This window comes from Gymnogyps californianus, chromosome 15 (genome assembly GCF_018139145.2).
Source record: "Gymnogyps californianus isolate 813 chromosome 15, ASM1813914v2, whole genome shotgun sequence".
Taxonomy (NCBI): domain Eukaryota; kingdom Metazoa; phylum Chordata; class Aves; order Accipitriformes; family Cathartidae; genus Gymnogyps; species Gymnogyps californianus.
The window spans coordinates 12,103,701-12,125,571 of record NC_059485.1 but is presented as its reverse complement, the minus strand read 5'-3'; the positions used below and the strand labels follow the sequence as shown (position 1 = coordinate 12,125,571).

Sequence of the window (21,871 nt, the reverse complement as noted above, 5' to 3'; positions counted from 1 at the left end):
AAAATGTTTATCTTTTTGCTACACTCAAAGCAAGCAGCAGAACTGAAAGTTCCTGTAAGAAGCAGCTGGCAAGTGGCCTGCAGTCCAAAGAGACTTTGGTTTGCTCTGTTTTATTTTTCATTCCCATGCCTTTTCTCAGCGCAACATTTTCTGTACCCCTAATGCTAAAGATTGGTAATAATTATCTACAGCCTGAGTACAAAAAATGTTCCAAAATAAGGTACAGCACCTTAAAATTATTATTTGTTCTTTCCAATTTTTAACACCCATGTGTTAAACACATAGATCAGGAACTGGGAGATGAGGAATCACAGAACAGAAACAAAGTCCCTATCTCCCAAATATGTTTAAAACTCCACGTGTTACTGCTGTAACACTGCTGTATTCTGGTGTGTTAGAGTAAAATACTGAAGTGTTTTTAAGTGTTCCGTAGGTAGAATGGGAAAATACATTTTTCTGTTCTCTGTGATATAAATAAAAGGTGAGAAAATGTCCTTGGAATGTATACCATCCAATATTATGCTTCATCAGAAATGTTAACTTTTTTGCGCAGTAAGATAAACTTGCTATTACAGGTATTGTCATATACTCTGCAGAATTTGGCGTTCAAGTATACTGGTCTGCTCGTATTAGTTCCTACTGAAATCAGTTAAAACTGTGTAGCTGAACAGTTTGTCTGTTATGCAGGATCAGGATTGTAGGTTGTTTTTTCAATCCCATTATTAACAATGATAAAGGAAATTTTCTTAGGGAGTTAGGCGAGATGAAACTCATAATGCAGCAGTTCACCATTTCTTGCTATCTTGCAGGGGACGTCTGAGAAAAAGTCAACAAAACCAAACACATAAAATAGCAACAATAAAGGTCAAGTGTGATCTGCTTGCTGACCAGTCCCCACTAGTGCGTGCAGCACAAAGGACAGAGCCACGGTATTGCCCTGCAGGCAGAGGACTGCTGTCTTCCAGCCTCCCACCATGCTCACAGGGTCCTGCCAGAAGGCACTTTCTCCCCAGGTCCAGCTTTGCACTGCAGTCTTCTTCTATCACGTGCACCAATGTGTTGTACGACCCCCTGGCAAAGGCATGCTTTTATTATACAGTCCGCCACACTAGATGCATGTCTCTATTGCAGGCCATGATGCATGGAGTGTCCTGCTTTACGAGAAAATCAAGAGGCTTGAATTAAGTAATTGGTATAATTTTTCCACTTACACACACCATACTGGGATGTTAGCAAGAGGTATGTTATCAGGAAATTGCAGCTGTGGCTCAGTCTTTACTTTCTGGCAGGAGCACCTTGAAAAGGAGTTACCTCTAGTTTGGGGGTGTTTTTGACTTCTTGGAACTTTCTGTTTATTAACTGGATAATCTGCAAGGGAGGAGATAGGAATAGAGCTGGTACAGAAAGATACTGTGTTTAAGGCCAGAGCTGACTTGCCCTGGCCTACTATTCCAGATTAAAATGCATTCTGAAATTAGCTGGTAGCTGTACTGCTCTGCTCCCTCTGATTGACAGGTGAAATGAATGCAGTACCTTACCTTGCTTAGGTTCTAATGAAGGCATTTTGCACCCTCCTGTGACTGGCTAGAGGGCAAAGCAGGGCCCAGACCTTGAATCCGGAACCTCTTGAATTTGAAACATTCATCTCCTAATGCTCGGACTGGAACCAAAATGCCACAATTTTCATTTCAGATATGTTCTGAGAAGGGGTTTATTTTCCTTTTTGGTTTTAGATATACCCAGAGTTTTAAAAGAATATTATTGTGAAGTTCTGGTACAAATTAGAATAAATTTATAAGATAAAATGATTTTATATTAATTATCAAGACATCGAATCTAGATTATTTGAATATGAGTCCAAATTATATCACAGAGTCTATGTTTGATTCAAACTGCAATCTGAAGATCTTCTGGACACACTCAGTTCTCCTTACTGCCAACCCCAGTCATGGGATAATTTTGTTATGGATTAGTTCAGAACTCCAAAAATGACTAGCACAGATTCCCTGGCTTTATACATTAATATCTTAGTGCTTCCTCTGATACAAAATTAACCTGCTGCAATCTAGTTAGATATTTATGCTGTTCTCACCATTGAGATCTCCGAAAGCCTCAGATAGCAGTCATAGCAAGGCTGTAGATTTCTCTTTTAAAGGAATATACAAAATATAATTTGTCATTGGAAAGGTAAAGAAAAATTTTAAGTGGCTTTTTGTTAAAAAAACCCAACAACCCAGAAGTCAACAAAAAATCATTTTGGTTAAGAATTCCAGTCGCTTGGTAGATTATTTATCGGGTAATATCACCTGTCAAGTCTAATTACTGGATAAGTTAATCATCTCCAAATATTTCAGCTTCTATTTTAATTGCTTAAGTGTAAAATAGGGCATATTATCTTGATGAAAGCATGATTATGAAATGTGTGATTTCTTTTAATGATCTTTATTAACTTACAATGATTCCTTGTATTTCTACACTGTATACACACTGGCAAATCTTTTTCCAGCTATATTAAGATTATGTCAGCACTGTACTTCATAACTTACATTTGCACTTATTTATAATACAACCGTAAAGATCCACTTCAGTCAGAATCTTGGCACTGGTGGTTTAAATTTGGGAATAAAAATGTTTATACACAGTTAAAATTTAAGGAAAATGAAAACAAAACCATTTACACATATTTAATCAGCCATCAATGGCAACAAATTAACAAAGTCTGAAACAGTTTAGTATAATTGAGAAATGTAGTAGTGACCATTTATTAATGGAGTTTATTTTTGTATGCATTTCTGCTCCCATAACTAACCATTTAAGGAAAAGACAGATTGCAGGCTCATCGTGAATACTGGCCTGCTTCCTTTACCCTTACTTCTAGACACATTCTGGTCCCCTGTTCGGAAAACTATTTAGGTCTTTATTCTATAGACTTATTTACAGCATCTGAGCAGTGATTTACCTCCTGCAGTTGACTTGCTACTCTGTTTGCTATAGCTCTTCCCTTTCCCACATCTTTCTCTAACACAGTGCGAAACTAGATGGCTTATCTGAGCTTTTCTGAACAGCTTCATTGTGACACAGGTACAGTGCTGCTTCCTACATTCAAACTCTGATTCTGTTATTTATGTAGTCACATGTCCTACAGGTAATGGTACAGGGAGCTACACTGGTATCCCCTCAGTACTGACTGAAGCAGAATTGATACTATCTTAATTCAGTAAGAAACTGGATCTAACATATCAGAAGTCAAATAACATAGTAAATAAATAAATATTATTAAAATGGATGAGCCAAGTTCTGTATTCTGAATAACATTTTAAATAGTCAGTGTACATACGGTTGAGGTAATATTCAGAACTTGAGATAACAATGGGCTTATTCAATACATAAATGAGATCGGTTTATCTTATTCAGCCTATTTAATAACTGCACGTCTTTTCTGCTATTTTTGTTTATCTATTATGACACTGTTGGTAATCGCAAAAACTTTATATATAATAAAAAACTAAAATGCTGTGAATGCTCTTCCATTTTGTAAAAGAACAAAAGTATTCTCGTATTACTCATTTCTTGGCACATAACAAACATTTAATATCTTTTCCACTGTGGAAATTCTATTTGAAAAATATTACCTAGTTGCTACTGTTCTAACTTTTAGAACAACACCATGAATTTGTTGGTTCATGTTAATGACTCTTGGTCCTATAATTAAAAGAAATCAAAATCCCTAAGAAGAGGCTAAAAGAATTTGCTTTGCTTATATTTAAAAAACAACCAGACAGCAAAATTATCTTTTACAAAATATTTAATATTGAAACCTACTCACAGCCTATTCACAAACAAAGTGCTGTTAGCTTCAGTGGACGGTTTTACAGATGAGTTTTGCAGTCCTTCCTCTGGGGCTGTATCAAATCCAGAGGTTTTTGTGACATACATACTATTTCAAACCAAGATAATTTAAATACTTAAACAATTTGAAGCAAGTATTTGAATTTGAAGGTTTAAGTACACATCTCAAACCATGTGCTTGGCTCTTATTTTCTAATGCTTATTATTCAGTGATAAAAATGTGTAAAAAAATGATAATTTTATGTCAGGTGATTCTTAATAGATATAAAAGGGACTGGAATATAGTGTTACTGATTTTGATTCCCTTCCTTGAATTTAATCTCAGGATTGCTAGGTCTAAGAAAATATTTTTCTTCATAGCAGTGTCATATGATAAATGTATTTTTACATTTTTACAGAGCACATGTTCAGAGGGAATCTGATTTTTGCTATGGCCTGTATGTATGTAAGTAGGTATGTATGTAAGAATCAGCTGTTGAGATCTACAAGTTATACATGCAAGAAATTTTATGAAGGATTGCTTACGTTAGGAAAAAAAATGAATTCTGATATCCTTGAAAGATTACATGTAAGATAAAATTGTAACACAGGACAAATACAAAATCAGATCAGTTTTAATGGTCACATCTATCACAGTATTCTTTACATAGTATTGTGACTAGCATAGCCCCCAAAAGACTTTTTAAAAGTAATTAAAATTCCAGTCTGTTCATATTAGCAGTGTCTTCTATATAAAGGTGATACAATTTATAGCTCTGGGAGTACTCCCTTCGCTGATCCTTAATATTACAGAACTCCATAGAATATGTGTGGTCTGACACTTTTTTTTTAAAACATTTTCAATTAGATGCAGAGTCTTTAGCTAGAAGTGTTACTTGGAAGTAAAAAGTTTGCTAAACATGCACACAGATGGCAAAAAAACTTTACTAGTAACATTAATAATTCAATTAATCTAATACCTTGTAAGTAACTTTTTTATAATTTTATAGGCTGCATAAGCCTTAAGCCAGTCTGTGTTACAACACATTTCATTTATGTCAGAAGGTGCTAGGAATCATCTTGCAATCAGTAGTCCAAACAGAAACACTGAAGTATTGATATGAAAATTTAGAATTACTATAATGACTAGTTTTTCTACTGCTTTCTGTCTATACATGCATTTGAAATGCTGTTGCATGTTGAAATGTTGTATGTTGAAATGCATATGCCAGCGTGTTTTGACCTGTGAATATAATATTGTGCAACACAGCTCATTCTGTCCTTCTAGAAAGTAATTTTCTTGTTATTGTGGTATTTATCTGGGCATCAAAAGTTCTAGGTTCCAGTCATAACAGCAAGCTTGCTTCGTGACCTATAGGACATGACTTAACCTGTAAGATTTTCCTGCCTGAAAAATGAGAAACACTCCTTTAGCAGAATGAAGAAGAGCGTTTCCTTGGGGATTACACTTTAGTATAAAAGGGGTGGGGAGAATCTACCCAGCTAGTTTCTTTCCTGTGTCACCAAATATTTTGAAGTCTATTTAAAGATACTAGACACTGTCAGAGGGACGATGTGACACCGTATGTCTATTATTTCTTTTAAGCTAGTCAGTGAAGTCAAGAGTACATTTAACACAAACCAGTTATAGTACTGTCCTACACACAGCTACTGAAATAAATGTTACTAGTACTGCACGTGTCAAACTGATGATATATTGCGCTGCAATACCCAGACAAAAACAAACCATGTTTACATTTATATGTTCTGCCTTTTCCTTCAAGAACGGTGGAAATCTGCAGACTTCAGGGGAACCTGCCACCTAGCAGGAATAAACTGTGCCTGAGAGACTAAGTGTGGGCACTCCCATCCTGGAGATCTCTCACACTCACCCGGAGGGGTAGAGAGAGGAGCCATGCAGCACAACTGCGTTCCCAATGGACTGTGCCATCCCTCCTTCCTCAAAAGCCCCAGCAAGAGGTATGCCCACACAGACCTTTCGAGTTGAATAAGCATAGAATAGCTGAGAACCCACAATGTCTTTTCTAGGTTTAATCGTAAATTTATTTTGAGACTGCATGAAAATTTGATTTGAATATTTTTGTGCATTTAATTTAAATAAAAGTACCGGGCAGATCTTTTCATTTTATAAATGGCCTGATGTATGTTCTTAAAAGTGGTTAATATTCTAAGTGAGGTCTGCTATAGCAGTCATTCAAATTAGCTTGCAAAATCTGTGTCATGTTTTCAGAGACATACACACTAAATTCTTATGTTAAAAACAAGTTAATCATACCAAAAGAGTGAAGCTCTCACTCTTAAGCCAAAAATTATTCCTCTTCATAATACCATGCAGTTATCGGCATGTCCCTTGGATTTATGACTTATGACATTTGTTTACCAACAGGTGGTTGCATATCTTGCCATTTATATTTTAAGCAGCAGTAAACACAACTAAAAATAATATAAGATAAACAAAATAAAACTCAGTGCTTTTTTTAAAGTGTTTTTAGAGAAAAGCTGTACTTATAAGCTAGGTCTTCAAGTAGTTCACACCAGGCCCAGCAACACAGAAGAATACTGCAAGAGCAATAAGGATTTTTAGGGGCATTATGATAGTGTAATGGAAACACATCTGCCCCCAAAAGTCCCTCATTTTCCCTGCGGTAAAGAGCCATGCAGGAAGTGGTGAATGCTGTGGAACATCAAGAATGAAACTATAAAGAAAAATTTTTTAAGTTAGAAGAATTTTCCAACAATACTTCAGGATTTCATAATTTCCTGTTAGTCCACCGCATAGGAAAATTGTAGTTTTTCAAATAGCCTCTAACTCATTTACTTTGGATGTACAAAATGGTTCTGTCCATTCACAAAAGTGAATTCTGAAGCAGCTATCTTAGAAATACTATTAGTATTGGGAAGCTAAAAACATTATGCGTAAAGCACAGACATTCCAGGACAATTTTGTTCTTTCAGCTCCCAAAAAGCAAAAAATAAAACAGAATAGTCATCATTAACAGTTGACCCGCATCTCTCATTTTTAAGGATTTACTTCAGTGACAGCGCGAACGTTAGTTTATAGAAGAAAATGATACATAATAAAATCATATAACATCTTTAATTTTAAAGAATTTCAAAATATTTTCCAACCAACCATGTGGGCAGTTTTCCATACATACAGAAAGAGCACTCAGAGTAAAAATGCAAAGAGGAATCCCAATTTAGTAAAGACTGAGTACTCCATATTTATAAATCTCCTTAGTAAAACAGGTAGCACATTTGAACTTTTAGTTATGCCTATTCGATTGACATGCCTAATGAAAAGTTACTCTTTTAAAATAATCCACACTAAATAGCACCTAACAGGCATAGTCTTCAACGGATTCTTGTAGCATAATGTATAAAATATAGTAATACTGTTGAAAAAAGCAATGCTCAATTCCTCATATATTATTTAATGTGGTGTTCTGTGTAATAGATTTGCTCTTTGTTTATTTGTGTTATAATATAAAAAATGAACCCAGTTCTTTCCTTAGGTTCCAGAAAGTTTACTGTCATCTCACTTGTATTTTTGTTGATGTAGGTCCAGTGATTTCAGTGGAGATACTGCTGACTTACGCCAGCATCCAGGCACCTACTGACAGAGGTGGGTGCAGTTTGTGTGATTTGAAATAGGCCTTTTATGACAAAAGAAAGCTTTTATACAAACAGCAGCAGCATCAAAGCAAAAATCTAGATTATGCTGAATTTAATAGACATTTTTAACAATAGCAATATATAACAAATAGAAATACCCCTTCATAAAATTACTGCATTCAGTTATTTTTACTGACCCTTGTGGGCCAATCCTGAAACATCCTGAAATGATTTTTCTCACTCTTTCCTAAAACCATTTATACGTGCCGTGTTGTAGATGACAGAACACATATTGTCTTTTGTTTTGTTTTAATTCTTATCCTGACCTACAAAACAAAAGAAAAGCTATTACTTTAAAAAAATTGGTTTCTAGCTACTATTATATACCAGTTCATGTAGAAAGGCCATGATGCCAGTAAAAGGATTTGGACTGTCTGACTGAAGCTGAGATAGATACTTAAAATAGCAAAAATGCATCAATACTACATTACACTGGTGAATTGTAGCCTCCCCCTTAACAGCTAAATTAAAATATTACAGCAGTATTAACTGAAAAGATCAAAATAGTTTTGTTTAAGTTATTACTGTGTATCAACGATGTAAGCATTCAGTATATTAGGAAATCAGATAGGACTGCTGCATCATTTTTAAGACTTCTTTTGAGCTCAGCTAGGAGCGGGTATGCTCCAAACAGGAAAAGAAAAAAATATATTTTAAAACTCTGGAGCCTGTCTGTAGAGAATTGTGATTCCAATGTGAAAAATAAAATACTGATAATTGAAGAGCCTTATATCCAACAAGGAGTCAGAAATCAGTGGTAAACTCCTGAAACCAACCACTAACATGTAGTCATATTTGGCTAGCTCACAAAGCAAGTTACCTCAGTAACAGATGTGTTTATTTCTATTCCTATTATCTTTATTTATTCTGTACATGTTGTAGAAATGTCCTGAAAAAAATCCACAAGCTGAATAATGAATAATCCATTCACACGTCACCTACATAAACATTGCCCTTGCACTGAAACCTTGTAAACAGAAATTATTTGGGCATTTTGACAACAGGCAAAAAAAGCTGATTCTTTCTTTTTTCCATGTTTCTACCTTTACCAAATTCCCTACACATCTGCATCGTTTGACTGAGAAAAGCGTATGACATTGCAACAAGAGATTTGTGTATTTATTAACTGATGTGCGCTGTAAACAGGGCAAATGATACCTTAAATTAATTAATTTCACCAGAAGCTTCATAGTCTCAAGCCGCATGGTCTGAAGTGGATTTGGCAGTTCATGTAATACAACCACTTTTCTACCACTTCTTCCACTACAGGTGCAGCTTCCAGGTGATAGCAGTGGTTTTCCCCTAATATTTTAAAGCCATCAAAAAAACTTTGATTTTTAAGGCAAACAAAAAAGGATTTTTGAGTGATACCTTTGAAAAATACGTTCTGAACATACTGGTGTACATTCACATAGATTTTCTTTGTGGCATGAGGTCCAGGTTTTATGCAGGCAAGCAGTGCTGATGTGTAACATAACAGAGCGCGAAGAACAAGACACAATTTAAAAATCATACCTTGGGTGTCTGTGTTCTTCCCCTAGAAGAACTCTGGATAGCTTCATAGGAAGGGACGACTGATTTTGTAGCCTTTACTAAGGCAAAATTTTTAGTTGTTCCAGGTCATGAGTTTCCAAACTTGGGGTCACTACCTCACTCTCTTTCTTTCTATGGCTAGATCAGAGGGGAGTCACAAAACTTTTCTGTTGCAACATGAGGTCAGGAGATGTCAAAGGTTGAGGCCCTGCTTCAGAAAATGCAGGCCACAGACCAATTCCCAAACCATGCCACTGGATTCTGGTGGAGATCCTGGTCTTTTCACTGCTTTCAATAAAATTTCAAAAGTAAACAGATTAGGCCATTTGATAATCCTCTGCAGATTCAGTGTCTGTAAGCTGTTTTTTTTAAAGGTTTCCTTAAAAATGCTGAAAAGTCATTCTAAAAATGTAGTTTTAAATTTATTTTAAATAGAAACATAGCTAGTAGCGCTTTCAATTTTATAAATTACAAATGCAATAAATAATTGGAGTTGATCTTTCTAAATATTATTTTTTCAATAATTTATGACAGTTTTTATCTCAAGGAAAATTAATTTTGATTCCAAACATACCATCTACTTTTTATCTTCTGTAAATTTCTTTTTTCATTTCAAATAGCAAGATAGACTGATCCCAGGTATTTAATTATTAATGCTCTGGATACGCAGTGCACTTCAGGAGTCTCAGCTCTGAGGCCACTACCCCATGCTGCATGCAAACCTTGTGGGAAAACCAGTGTGAGGGAAAGAGATCAGATTTTTATAACATAGATGTTTAGGGAATCTATCACTGTTTTGTCTAATCATCATTAATTTGGGTAACACATATAAAATGATCATACATTTAAAGTTTAATATATATGCATGATATCTGTAGTAGCAGAAAATTGTTCTACTGCACACTACAAACAGGAGCTCTTCCTGTAAGCTTACTAGTGGGAAAAAATGTGAATAAAAATTTTGTATGAGGAAGGCCTGCAGAAGTGTAACTACGTTCTTTAACACTGCTCATTAATCATTTAAATAGTTTATTAATCCTATAGCTAGGTTATTGGCGCTACAAGGAATGCATGTGAATTTTATGTATCTTCAATAGAGAATCAAATAGAACCTGTTTGAAAAAAAATCTAAAAACAGCTGGTTAACAAAGTGTGCTACATAAAGAACATCTTACTGAAAGTAGCTATACAAAATTACATGTTTTAATTTAAGAGCTTTAAAGTAATAGTTGGTGAGAAGCAACTGCTGTATTTCAGCAGAGCAGAGTTGATCTCTGCTGCTGTTTGGATATGTAAGTTTGTTTCTCTTTTCCCTTAAAGCAAGATCCTCACACTGATCCACTTTCTGATCTCTGATTCTCTGCTCTTATGTTTTTAGAATACTAGTGAAGAGACCATAGGAGTTAAACCAGTCCAAATCTGACAACTTGTAATATTGGACAGGTCTGGAATGTATTCACAAACTAAGTACTATAATTCAAAAATAAAAAATTCCTACAGTTAAATTTGTAACTTAATTGGCTCATGAAAATTTAACCTTCTTACAATTGCTGCTTTTGAACAGCATTATTTCATGCAAAATAGTAACTAAAAGGCTTTTAGCAGCACAATTCTGACCTAAGCTCTTCCACATCAGATTTCAGGCTGAAATAAGTGAGGAATTTGTTGCACTGAGGTTTAGATATGTCCTATTTCACATGGGTAGCGATTATATTGCTATAAAATGTAAAATACCAGAATTCCATAGAAAAATCTTGATAATTCAGCGTAATGACCATTTGCATGAATATACAGGTCCTGCATATAGTAATGTGATATCTCACATACCAACAACTTCGTTTTAACAGTGTATCACTGTGTAACTTCAGCTGAATTTCCAGGCCTTTTTGAAATATTCAAATTGATTCAGTCTGAGTAGGTCAGCACTTAAAATTAATCTGACTGCAATGATAATGGGACCACAATGTGAACGTCTAGATGTTTATGTGTAACTCAAGCAGGTGATTAGCTGGCATAAAATGTCAAAACTATGACAGACGCATTTACACCAACTGAGAGGATGCTCCTGTATGTATTTTGTGTGCTGTATACGTGAGCCGTCGTATAAATTATATTGTGTGAGTGTAATGCGTTTCATTCAGTCTTAAATATATGTACAGTATATTCAGAACCACAAGAAAGTTTAGCTTATCTACTAACAAATTTTCAGCACTTAATAGAATCCCATAAGGAAAGTACAAATACATAATTTTTAAGTAAAAATTATGCTTAGATTCTTTAGAATACTGGTACCAAAACGTAAATAGTAACATGAACTTAAACAGCTCTACCAAGCTCAGGTTTACAGTGCCTTACTCATAAAAATATATTCTACAACTTTTATCAGTACAAAAACTAGTAATCTTTAAATTGATTCACAGATACAGACCGTACACATGTACACACATAAACAAAAAAACAGCTCGTTGAAGAGATACATTAAAACTGAACACTTGGTGAGCAAAAAGACTGTGGAGGGGATTGACAATACAAATGTTACTGGCGTTTATATGATGTTTTCAAGGTTTACGCTGCCTCTCTTTTCTAGGGACTTACTTCCTTTTCTCCCAATTCACCTATATCGAATGACCATTCTTTGAAACATAACTTTTTCTTCAGCTTTTGCTGGCTTTTTAAGAGAAAAACACCACCAACAGTTAGAAAACTTTTTTTATGTTTAACTTTCAGAATGATAGTATTTTCTATCCACTTTTTATCGCTGAAGACAACATTAAAGTTATAATATTATTACTTATTTAAAGTGTATAGTAGCCTTTTATTAAGTGCAGCAGTAGTTTACTACTAAGTTTAATATCCACTGTAAGAGCCATAATATACTGGTTTCTTTTGCAGAACAAAGTGACCACCAAAAGCGGGACTTTGTGGGCCAGTTGGATAAAACATAAGCTCATCTCGCCCCCAAAACCCCGACTCTGGAACCACAACCTTCCGAGATTCAATTTGTAAGTAAAGTATCTTTGTAAGATATGCCCAATCAACTGGGAGAATCATTGCTTATAAAGTGGATAATTTTCAGACTAATAAAAGAGAATATTGTAGCCAAGTCAGAATACACACTCCTTCGCTTTCTGGACAGCAGGAATTGCTAACAGATACTATTTGTTTTTATTCACATTTTATGATTTATTTATTTATTAAGTAGGTAAGGAGCACCTTCTGTAAGTATCTATAAAATGACACAGAACTCCCCCAGAATAAGTTATTTCTTAGACCCAGCACTCAAAATATCTATTAAGATTTCTTCTCAAAGTGAGTAACAACTTACTTGTTAATCTGTTCCACTATATTTCAGCCTAAAGTTGACACATTATAGAGATGTCTGTCATTATTCTGAATTTGTTATTTGTACAACACACTAGAAAGTATTTTCACTTTACTTGAAACAGTTAGGTCTCTTCCCACTAACAGTGGTAGTTTCAAGTATTCAGCTGTGTGTCTAAATCTTACTACCCTCAGCATTATATTTCTTAAGAACATCTTTCAAAAATGAGAGGAAAAGTAGAGATCTGTAGACAAAAGGAACGTATTTTCTAAATCCTCAGTTTATAATTCCAACAGAACTTCTAAATAAATTCCAAGTTTAAAAGCATTATAGTTTACACTTGGATGACTGAAGTAGGTAAATGCTGTCAGTTACTTTAAAAGAAACTAATTACTGTGCTTGAAAAGCCACGATTACATTTATTCTGCTTTTGATAATCAAAATACAAAGCCAAAGAATGCTGTCCTAGCTGAACTGCTGTATAATCAGCAAGTACATCTTGAAAGGAAAACGCAGAGAAGTTGATGGAAATTCTGGCTAAGTGGAAATGTTAAAATAAAATATATGGCCTGTAGAAAGAGGAATTAACCGACTTATTTCTGGTTGTGATGATTTCGAAGATTTTTCTTACTGTTATTTCACGTGAGCTTATCAAACGATACGTACCGACGCCTACCAGCACGCTTATTTGTAGTTACTTGTGTTCGGCGAAAGTCGACCCCAGACGCCACGTTAGGCGCCGGGACGGGACCGGTGGTCGGACACCCGGGAGGAGCGAACACCTGTAGCTCCCGAGGGTGCCCGGCACGGCGGCAAACCAGCCCCCTTCTCCGCGCGGCGGCGGAGCGAGGCGGGCCCCGGCCTCCCCGCCCGCAGGCGCCCCCTCCGCGGCCTGCGGCAGGTGGGCGCGGGGCCGCCGGCACGTGCCGCCGCGCCGCGCCGCGCCGGGAGGCGGCCAGCGATGCGCGGCCCCGCGCCGCGGCCGCCCCCGCCCCACGGGCGGCCCGGGCCGCCTTTCCGCCGCCGCGCCGGCTCGGCCGGCGCCCGCCCGCCCAGGTGCCCGCCTGGCGCGGAGCGGCGCGGAGCCGCCCCATCCCCGCGGCAGGGCGCGGCCCCGGCTGCCCGCGGCGGCGGAGCGGGGCGGCGGCCCCACCTGCGGGCCTCGGAGGCGGAGAGGCAGCGGGGACGTGCGCGGGGCCACGCTTCTCCCCCGCGGGGCGGGCAGGCGGGTGGGCAAGCAGCGCGATGGCGGGGAGCGCGGAAGGAGAGCGCAACTTACCACTTGTCAGTCCCCCCGGCGGTGCCCCCGCAAGCCGTCAATAAATAAACGCCCGAAGCGAGCGGGGATCCCGAGGAAAGGGTGCCGCTCGCCTGGCAGGTTCCCGTTCTTGAAAGGAGACAGCCCTTCGGTCCTCGCTCCGACCCGGCTCCTTCCGTTGGCAAAATCCTGACTCATTACATAAAAAGATCACCCTGCCAGGCGCCCAAAAACATTTCTTCATCACGGTCACGCCACAAGCTAAACAAGAGGCCACATCAAGGGGAGGGAGAGAGGGAGAAGCGGAGGGGAAAAAAAAATCCAGAAGGTTTTTTTTTTCTTAAGATCCTCTTCCTTTAAAAAAGGAAAAAAAAAAAAAAGTGCGGGGGGGGAGGGGGGAGGAAGAGCAGCCACCAGGAAAAAACTAGAGAAGATTCCCTCATTGTTGCCACAAAGACACCTCTCCCCTTCCCACTCCCTCTCCATGCTCATTCCTCCAACAGTGCTACAAAGACGTGCAGTCTGCGCCGGGAGTTGCTCAGCCCGAGCCGTGGGCTCCTCAACTCCGCGGGGGCCGTGCTAGGAGACTTGGGGCTCAGAGTCCTCCGAGAGTAGGTGTGGTGAGTCCAAGACCGTCCGAAAATTATTTTTTTCCTAGAAACTACCTCCAAATATAGTAACAGGGAAGGGGCATTCCTAGAAATTCGGGAGACGTCAGAAAGGGAAGATTTGTGAAATTCAGCTTCACTTCCTGCAGAGGGCTCCTAGCACAGGAAAAAAAAAATCAAGGGAGCAATAAAGTGCTTTTCATGCTTCTCTGATCAGATAATGGTTAAAAAAAGAAGAATGGTAAAACACTTAACTCACGTTTCTCCGATATGATCTAGGAGTTTCATATGGGAAGAAAGCTAATCAGTAACCCTCTTCCCTCATTTTCTACTAATGTTTATAGATGTCTATCTGCTGTATTTACTTTCCCCCATGTCCTCGTATTAGACCTATGCACACCACAAATAAAAGGAATACGCATATGAGTGAAAAATGGGCCAAATGATAACCTTCCCGTGTATCACAAGAACACTAATTAATGTTCGTGTGTTATTTTAAACAGGCTTTGCGGGTTGCATCTTTCACGCTACACTGATGTGAATAATTCATGTTATTGCTGTAGATGTGTGCAATATCATTACTCATGTGAACGGGAATTTGTAGGTTGGCTTTTATTTAAGGGCCCCAATACTGAGAACTGCTGAGCACTGTCAGTCCCCATTGACTTAATGGTATCTTTTAGACTGTTAATTAATTCTGCCTAGCAAATCACAGGATCAGGCCCTGACCGCCAAATGTAAATCGGGGCTTGCAGCAGACCCGCACGCTGTCATGAGCCACTATTATTCCTCACGTGTCTCCTAAGTCTGTATATTTGCTTTGTGCTTGTGTCTAACATGCAATCCTTCTTTAGTCATATCTTTTAAAAAAACACTATTTGATACATTTCATAGGAAGCAGAAATGAATGTTTGCAAAGCAGTAACGGATGAAGATGTTATTATATGCTATTAATTATATAAAGATGTCAATGCATTTGTAATAAAGCATTATTTATTCAGGAATAGCAAAGGTTGCTATAAAAAACACAATAGCCAGCTTTTGGGGAAAGATAATAGATTTCAATGTGTGCAACTCTTGCAGGTTAATTGAATTTCCATAATGAAATTCCCCTCAGCCACATGAAATCCTTGGGCTTGTTCTTTGAATTTCATTATGACTTGCAGAGTCTTCTCTGCCCCCAAATCAAATGCAATAAAAACACTGGAGTCTGGCTTTACTTCAGTGTTTTATAAACACTCACATTTAATCAAAACTTAGTTACAGACACCTTGTCTGTCTGCAGTTTTGAAGGGGAATTAGCAGAGTTCACCTGACAATCCTAAGTGTGCTTTGACTCCTAAGTATGTTTAAACTGTTATCGCAGTGCTCAATAAACAATTGCTTCAAAATACAGACCCAGCTTTCAGAGAGGTGCACCCACAGTGTTTCATTAGCAATAATGCCTGGTTAGAAGTAGATTTATTTTAAGTAATCTCTTGGAATTCAGAATGGCTCTAGTTAATTGCAAAAAGGCCTTTTTAAGCTGGCTGGCTTACTTATGGCACACTGCTCTACTCTGCCTGTCACTCTCATTTCCTGAGTGAAAAAGTGAATGGCAGCTTCAAGTTTAGGATCTTTTGATCATTAAAAGAAATGGATGTGCTGTCCTCTGTTGGTCATACTGGTTGTCACATGTAAAGTTCAATTAACTCAAAACGGCAGCAAGAGGCTCTGTTAAAACGATAAAAATGATGAAACTAAATTAAATTTGCTTCACCTTCCACTTTCACCAGTAAGACTTGCACAGTGTGGGGGATTTCTAAATCATTTCTAAAAAATGATGCAATGATGGATACTAGAAGCTGGATTAAGGAGAGGACTCATTTCACATGACTCGGTACTACAGATTCTGCCCTGGGATTCAGCACCATCAGACTCCGGCTGCTGTTTTAACCACTTGCTGTGGGACACCCTCCCTGCTGTGCCCCGCATGCTGGGTGACACAGGGAGCTGCAGCCTCCCTCCGGCTCCGGGGCTGGCCCCCCCTGGGGCCAGGGTTGCAGGGGGGCTGCAGCGCTGCCAAGCACGTGGTGAGAGAGGAAGTTTCTAGCTTAAATTTCACGTCACACGGTCCGGCGTGGGGACGGGGCCGTGTGTGCCAGCTCGGATAATTTGTGCTCACGCGTAATGACTCATGTCGTGTGGTGTGATGGCAGCTATGCACCTTCTCAGAGCACTACAACTATGGCAGCTATGGCTTTGCTGGGTACGCATAATGCAGATTCCCACTTTACTGCTCATGGTGTCCTTCTGTGAGTCGTGATGTGTAGAAATGCTCTGCTCTGCTCAGTGTTGGTAAGCAGCAGTGGTGTGTCCACTTTGGGTCGTCATTTCAAGAAGAGTATTTAGTAACTGGAGAGTAGCTGGGGGATTGTAGCAAGGATGCTTAGAGGTGTAGAAAATCTGACCTAAAAGGAGAGATTTTGAAATTCAGGCATTGTGTTGTCTAGAAAGGAGAAAGCTGAAGGCAAACATAGTAACACTTTGTAAATGAATCTATGTCATGGCAGTAAACCTGTGTGGTATGTTAATTATTTCTACATCTTAACTGCTACTGGAGTTATCAATTTCTGGTCTGCACTCGTTTCTCTTATGTTGTGATTTCATAGGTAGTTTTCTACTTACAAAATTAATTTCAAGTAAATAACCATAAGACATGTCTTAAAATGTTACTTAGCAACATTATTATCATGCTAATAATTTAGCAATGTTATTTAGCAAAGTGTAAGTTCTGTCTGCAAACTATGGAAGAACTGGCTCTGTATTATCTAATTTCTATGTGTGTCACATAACACAGACTCACAGGCCTCAAACCGTTGTTACATGGGTGAGACGCAGCCATAGCTCTCGTGCATACCTGGCTTAGTCTTACAAATATATTTCTAAAAAACAAGAATTTCTGAAAGCGTTACTCATCACAGGCAGGGTGGCTCCTCTCCAGGTTTATCCCTGAGGCTGTAGTAACAGAAGGCAGTATTTATCAGATACGTGTTTTGTCCTTGAGTTTGATTTTTGTGTTTAGTTTTGAAAACCCTCTTATGAAAGCAGCTTCAGGGACACGGCTGTTCCTCACTGTCCTTCGTATCCATAAGTAAGAATATCTAAGAAAACAAAAACCAATTTAGAACATTTTGGGTTGTAGTTTTGCATGTGCTCTGTGCTGAAACTGTCACTGCTCAAAATCAGTAATTTACATTTTTCTTCTCTCTAGGGAGATTGGGCAGTGTTGTCACGGATTTCATACTAGAAATTTCAAGTTCAAAAATGAGCCGGAAGGTAAGCACTATTATTTCTTCTCTGCTGATGCTTCATCACAGTTATGCCAAATTTGCTAAAGAGCAGTTCTGGAGACTTGTGAATATTGACAGTAAACTAAGTGCAAAAAATATAAATTTTAATTACATGTAATTAGTACAGTCAGATAATCTTCATAATACTAAATCTGTGCCAAAAAAAGCCTTATATAGAATAAATGGTTACAACCCTTCTTTAAATCAAAATACAGTTTGAGTTATGATTTTGACCTACCAACAGAATTTATGTATTTTATTTTAAAAGATTTTACAAAATCTAGTGTAAATAGTTAATGACAGTTATTTTTGTTCATACAACAATTGTACAATTTTGAGTGTAGACAACAGTGGTGCAGAATATGAGAAGAAGATTTGTCAGGAAGAAAACAAAACTGACTGTGTGCACTAATCAAAGGTCAGTGAAATTTCAAATGGTAAGCAAATATCAAACACGAATCAATAAAGACTTCCTTCAATTTGTAGTACTGTTATTATTTACATCACTAGGATGCTTTTAGGCGCTGTCAGCCCTTAACTGTGTGGGGGGGTTTGGTGGCTGGTCCCGTCAGTGTCCCTGCGTTGGACTTCCTGGCTGCTCGTGATCCTGCTGGACCAGCTGTGTCTGAAGTACCCACTGTTTGCTCGTGCTTGGAGACGGGTGAGCATTGCATGTCTCCTGTTAATGTAACCAGCCTGCCCTTTCCTTACCCATTTTCAATGTCACAGGGAGTTTTTCTGTTCAAAAAAATAGAAAATGTAAAGTGAACACTAACCAGATTGCAAATAATCCTTCTAAGTGGTTAATGATATAGATGAAGAAACCTCATGTTTTATTAACCAGAAGACAGAACTAAATTAATAAATAATTAAATGAATTGGGGGGGTGGGAACAATTAAAAGAACCAGGAATTGCAGGATGATCTTGGTAGCTGCAGCCTGTGGAGAATCTCTCTTCAAACAAGAGTTTGCAGAGGCTCCACTTGTTCCTCACGGGAGCGAATCCATGTCATGGTGGGCGCCAGCATGTGCTTCAAGGCTGCTGTGTAGGAAATGCCTGTGACACGGCTTCCCCTCGGCTTTGGTAGACATCTTTTCCTTGCACGTTTGAAAGTATCTTCTACTTTTGCTTCTTCAGGTTGAGCTCGAGGGTCTCTTGAATACAGAATTAGGCCCCAAGGAAGGTGGTCTGAAGAAAAATGTTTCTGCTGTTGCAGACGTGAAGAGAGAGGTTTTGGCAGCCGGTGTAGCGAGGTAGAGGAGCGCAGGTTTGACTGATGTGAAATGCAGGAGGAGCAGGGCGTTCGTCAGGGCGCTTTGTTCAGGCCAGAGGACGCCAGCGCGGCTGGCAGGGGAGGGGAGCGGCTGGAGCACCGCTGCCGCAGGTGCCGCGCTCCTTAGTTGCCGTATTTGTGCTCGATATGCTGAAGTCAAACGCCGCCCCTGACATTCCCGGCGTGCGGCCGACCCGCCGGACAGGCAGCAGCCGTTGCTGGGTGCTCTCCCGGGCCCGGAGCCGCGCGTGGCACCGTGTCGTTTCGCCCCCTCAGGGAGCGCCGCCGCCCCCGCTGCCGGGAGGCTTTTCCGTCCGTCCCGGCTGTCGCCTCCAGGTAGGGCCGAGGGAGGAGGCGCGGGGCTCCCGCCGCAGCGGCCGCGCCGCCTTCCCCTAAAAAGAACGGGGGAAGCTCCGCCGGCGCGGACCCGCTGAGGCACGGACGGGGTTCGAACCCGTGATCTTCGGTTTACGAGACCGACGCCTTACCACTTGGCCACCGCGCCTGCGTTAACGGCCTTTCCCGACGCCCTTCTATCGCTGGCGCCACTCCCGCGCGGCGGCGGCGCTACCGGCCGCCCTCGCCAACCGCGCGCCGGCAGTGGGCGGTCGCCTCTGCCACGCCCCCGCGGCCCGCCTCGTGCGCCTGCGCCAGCACCTGGCGACCGTTGGGCGCTGTGGCGGGCGCGGTCCGGCCGGGTGGGGTGCGCGCGGCCGTTTCTCCCTCAGGCGCGGAGGGAGCGGCAGTAGGTTCCCCCTCGGTAGGTGTGTGCTAAGGCGGCGGTATTTGTGGGAGGGGGCCGAGGAAAGTCCCTCTCTCCGTGGGAGCGGCGAGGAGCTGCCCCGTCCGTCTGTGGAGCCGTCCGCAAGGGCAGCGCCCTCTTCCCCATCGGCCCCAGCGAGGCGTCGGGGCCCCGGAGCGCTCCCGCCTCTGAGGGCGGCCGGGCCGGGCCGGGCGTGGGCTGCGGCGGCAGAATGGTGTTCCCCGGGGAAGGGTGTGGTTTTGTGATGCCGCAACTGACTGGGGCACGCAGCGGTGCTGCAGCGGGGGTTTTCTTTGCCAAAAGATGGCAGTCTTACATTTAGATCAGTAAATGTATTGGAAGCAATGTAGTCTTCCTCAGACCAGAAAGAACAGCTTGGGGGGGGAAGGGGGAAAGCGGGAATAAAACTTTCCTCCTCCGAGAAAGGAAGCAGAAATGCAAAACGTTGGGATAATTAAATGGTAAATATTAAATTAAACTCACTAAGTGCCTGGTACTTGTTCCCTATAAAAAACTTAGTGTTCTGAAATGCAGAAAAGGTATTAAAATACATATTTTTCTAGATTTGGTCTCCTAGATATTTACAAGTGTGACCTGAAAACAAAGCTTTTAGTTTTCATTTACTGTTCATTGTGGAGAGCCCTTTAAATTCCCTATGAAACTTTTGCTGGACACCCTAGTTATATTCCATCTTCCTGTATGAAAGGAATTTTGTTTATTGACCTGTGAGGGGTACTGATCCAAGCTATGATCAGTCTTTTTTTTTATTTTCGTGCAAGAAGCATGTAAACATGTTAACAGAGGCGCCTTTGTAAAGGTTGAGATCAGAGTTACTAATTCGGTGGTGCTGTAATGCAGGTGTGTTAAAAGATTAATATATCTGTATCCTTTTGGGATGTTCTTTGAACTGTCATCAGGAAAACTCATGCCTGATGGCTTGACTGTATGAACAAATTTCAGTTCTTTAAAAGTTGCCATTTGTCAGCTTCTCCATGATAACTGTATGCGTGCCTGTGTTTCAGCAAACAGAGCAATTTGAATTAGCTTCACCTGCAGTGAAAGGTGTCTGATACAAATTACCTTAGTGGATAGTCAGCCCGTGTTAAGTGTGTTTGCTACTACCCTGGGATAGCTGTCCCAAAGGTGATTCATTCTGTTTTTCCAGTCCTTATGGGCATAACTGATGGCCTGGCCAACCTGAACACTTGCTGGAGTTTATCTGCTAGTCTTTTTCATCACTGGCTTCAAAGGACATACCCTCATCTGGACTATGGAAAGCTGGGAAGCCAGAATAGTACTGTTGTATTCTGCTTTTGTCTTGATCATCGTGGTCACTGCAGCACTTCAAAAGTGTGATGATGTGTAGGAGTGGAAACTGCCTCACTCAACTCTCACACCTGTAACTTTTTTTATGATAAGGAGTGACCTCAGAGGGCCAGTTACCTTAGCTGACTGAAGAAGAATTACTCTTAGTATTACCAAGCTGGCAGCAGGAAGGAGTTAGATTTTAATAAATCATGTTTGGCTGATGTCCTTCTATTTCTGGCCTACTAGCTTATTACAAAATACGTTCTTTTATGTGCCATACTTGCCAGTCGTAACTTGTCATCACAGTTCCTGTGCAGCTCATGTCTGTGTTTGTTTTATTCATGTTTTTATATCTTTTTGAGCTGAGAAGTAATTTTGTGGTGGGAGGAAGCAGAGGGGACTATTTGAATTATATGTGGAATTCATGAGTTGTATCTCTTCAAATACACTACATTTTTAATAAATGTATTCGGCTGGCATCAGAAATAGTATTTAATGGTAAATCAACTTCTAATGCTAAAGTTCTTCCGTAACTGTATGGGGAGATTGAAAGTTCAATTTGAAATCATAAAGATCTTCTGAGTAGATTAAAAGGAAATACTTGTTTGGGTTTAAAAAAAGTTGCCTACTGTGAGCCTAACTTCCTCAATGTGTCTGGAAAAAATGTTACTATCAATCTAAACAAAGTGCTGTTTAATGGTAAGCTGATGTATCAAAACAATAGTTTTTATAACTAAAAACGTAAATTCGATTTTAAAACATGTAATTGCCTGTGGTGTCTTTTGATGTCTGGATACTTTTGTTTGGAAGTGTCTTTTATGCTGGTTGTTACCCTTGTTCGAGCTCTGTGCGAAAGCGGTTATTCTTTATGCTGAATCCTCATGCACTGTTCTCTTCTGATAAAATCTTTTTTAAAACACAACATGAATTTCCTAAAGGAAACTCTTTA

At 39.9% G+C, this 21,871-nt stretch overlaps 1 long non-coding RNA gene and 1 other non-coding gene across 2 annotated transcripts; one reads left to right on the top strand and one right to left on the bottom strand.

Moving 5' to 3' along the window:
- The first annotated feature begins 5,655 nt into the window (after positions 1 to 5,655).
- Positions 5,656 to 17,964, top strand: LOC127022659 (uncharacterized). The gene is made up of 5 exons (XR_007767367.1): positions 5,656 to 5,808; positions 7,412 to 7,474; positions 11,950 to 12,059; positions 17,499 to 17,563; positions 17,922 to 17,964. It is a non-coding gene; the product is annotated as an uncharacterized LOC127022659 (long non-coding RNA).
- A 1,320-nt stretch (positions 17,965 to 19,284) lies between these two features.
- On the bottom strand, positions 19,285 to 19,356 carry TRNAT-CGU (transfer RNA threonine (anticodon CGU)). The gene has a single exon. It is a non-coding gene; the product is annotated as a tRNA-Thr (tRNA).
- Between the last annotated feature and the right edge of the window lie 2,515 nt (positions 19,357 to 21,871).